At 39.2% G+C, this 2,978-nt stretch overlaps 1 pseudogene; it reads right to left on the reverse strand.

The window, feature by feature from the left end:
* Positions 1-486: 486 nt before the first annotated feature.
* On the reverse strand, positions 487-1,412 carry LOC130850392 (olfactory receptor 4C12-like; annotated as a pseudogene).
* Between the last annotated feature and the right edge of the window lie 1,566 nt (positions 1,413-2,978).

Below are 2,978 nucleotides of genomic sequence, written 5' to 3' on the forward strand. Positions count from 1 at the left end.
ATAGTTCAGAAAAAAAATTCAGCAGTGATTCCCTCAGTCATCTGTCCTTTCCCCATGAATCTATGAAAGACTTTCTATCTATTGTTCACTTTACCACAGGCTAAGCGAAAATACAAGTTCTGAGATTCCATGGAAAGTCCAATTTCATCTAAGCAACATATATGAAGAACTTAGTAAAGTAGCAGGAAGACTCTGGAGAAAAACATGCTCTAAAATCATCAAACTTGGTGTTTATAGTTCTTTTTAGTACCTATCCTGAAGCTGTGAACATGAAAATTGAAGCCTTGGCAAAATACATTAAAGTTATCAAAATGGGAAATAAATACCTAGCCATTATATTTATAACACGCAGCAAGTGTTTGTTTCTGGCTTTTTTTTTTTAACCATAATTGATCTAAAAAATTTCTTAGTTTTCTTTCACAATTTAAAACAGGTATAATCCTCCTCATGTATATAAATCCTCCCTTTCTTGGCACCATGAACAGCCTAAGTTACTCTCCTCTTCAACAAACTCCTCATGGCATTTTTCACTTCATTGTTTTTCACTGTGTAAATGATAGGATTAAACATGGGAGTGAGGTTGGCAAAGAACACAGTCACCAACTTGTCCTCAGGATAAGTGGTCACAGGACGTGTGTAGGTGAAAATACAAGGGACAAAAAAGAGCACCACTACTGTAAAGTGGGATCCACATGTAGAGAGGGCTTTGAGTCGTCCTTCAGAGCCATGGGATTTCAGGGAGCTCAGGATGACTGTGTAGCAAATAAGTAGTATGAAAAAAATGAGCAAGCACATGCCCCCGCTGTTAGTTGCCACCACCATTCCAAGCCTGTAGGTGTTGCTGCAGGCAAGTTTCAACAGTGAGAAGAAATCACATATGAAGTGGTCAATGACATTGGGACCACAGAAGGTCAAGTCTACAGTGAAAGAATCTGCACAGTGGCATGTAGGATCCCCCCGATCCAGGCCACCACTACCAGGAGCTGGCAGAGCCCCTGTCGCATGATGGTCGTGTAGTGCAGAGGCTTGCAGATGGCCACGTAGCAGTCATAGGCCATGACAGTGAGGATGATGACCTCTGATGCTGCCAGGAAGTGCTCCATAAAAAGCTGAGCCAAGCAGGCACCCCAGGATATGGTACTCCTCTGGTACAGCAGGTCAATGGTCATTTTGGGGGTAATGACAGTTGTATAACTGGCATCTAATAAGGCCAAGTGAGTGAGAAAGAAGTACATGGGAGCCGAAAGAGAAGGGCTGAGGGAGATGGTAATGACAATGAGCAGATTGGCCAGCACAGTTAATAGGAAAGTGAACAGAAAGACAATGAAGAGTATTTTCTGCAAGTGTGGATTCTGTGTGAGTCCCAAGAGAACAAATTCAGTCACATTGTTGGGAAGCATGAGGACCTCCATCTAGGAACTAACACCTTCCTGGGGCCTGAGTTACCTACAATGGAATAAAGAGTGATGCATATTAAGCATGAAAGAATGGTGGCCTGAATTATTTAGAACAAAATTAGAGGTGTCACTGTACACCGATAGCATGTCCTTGGCACTTTTTCCGCAGTACTTGTCTCAAGTCTTTCTTATTTTCTCCATGATGCTTTCCATCTCATCAGACACCTAGTACATATCACCTGCAAAACATGTATAGGGCAATATTGATTGTGTGATATACTGAGATAACACCAGGCTGTCTACATGAAATCTGGATTCTCATTCTGGTTCCAACAACTCCCATGCTTCTGAGCCCTCCTCTGAGTCTGTCAGTTTACAAACTGTAATTCTCAGATGTAACTTGTAAGCTGAGATTTGCCCCACAGCAATGAGAGTTATTGCCTTCTTCATGCTAATTTACATTTGAACCCTCAGCTCTAACTGTGGAAAGAAAGACACATTCAATAAATATCTATCATAAGCAGGCACTTTAGGGAAATGTCTATGAGTTGTTGCAACACACTCTCCCTGGTACCTGTCAAAACACACAAACTATTCAAGTGTGCTTCTTCACTTTCCACAGTGCCTGACATAATGTCTGCAGTGCCTGAAACCTATTATGTGATGAGGAAATGCTTGGTGAATTGCCTTCTCCATGGGTAAGAATGATCCTGCTTCTCCGACCATACACCTAGGAGGAATTTAAGTGCACATCTTCTCCTGCTCCATTTATCATTATTCTCTATTTCATGAGAAATATAAACTTTGTAATGAAATCTACATTCCAGTTTAATAATTTCTGACACACTTTGTAGGGTAAGTGTGACAGTATTCTTGCCTCTAGAAAAGAGTAGGTTACTGGGTCATTTTACTTCCAAGATAATTATGGCGTTTGTTAATTGATATTCCTTGTTCTTCAAGACTCTGATCCACATACAGTATAAATAGTGATATAGTGATATAAAGTAAACGTACAGTGTTAGTAGAACATGAATAAAAAACTTTTGCATAAGTGTTCAAAACAATAGGATCTATCAAGCAAAGGAAATCATTATTTTCCAAATTTTAAAAATAAAAAAAATTAATGTGGAGAACAGGAAGAAATAGTCTGCTAGATTAGATAAAGATATATAAGGTACTGGACATATATAAAGAGACTAACACAAACTTATCACATCCAGTACTTATGGTAGGTACCTATTACAAGTTTATTCACTCAACAAATACTTATTTTTCATTACCATGTATATTACTGTTTTGCATACACAAAGTCATAAAAATTGCCCATGTTAAATGTCCTTAATTCCTAAAATTTTATTACCAAACAGCAGCAACTCTTCCATCCACAACGTGAATGACCTTCCCGCTCTGTTATATCTCTGCTATGTGCATTCCCATGAATTCTTCTCCCATCTTCCCATAGCAAACATCTTCCATCCTTCCTGGTTGGAAAATACTGTATTACTAACAGAATGAGAAAGTTAGAGACATCAATTTCCCAAAGAAAAGGGAAGAGAAAGCATACAGTACAATGTACTCTGC

Source organism: Hippopotamus amphibius, chromosome 3 (assembly GCF_030028045.1).
Source record: "Hippopotamus amphibius kiboko isolate mHipAmp2 chromosome 3, mHipAmp2.hap2, whole genome shotgun sequence".
NCBI classification, from domain to species: domain Eukaryota; kingdom Metazoa; phylum Chordata; class Mammalia; order Artiodactyla; family Hippopotamidae; genus Hippopotamus; species Hippopotamus amphibius.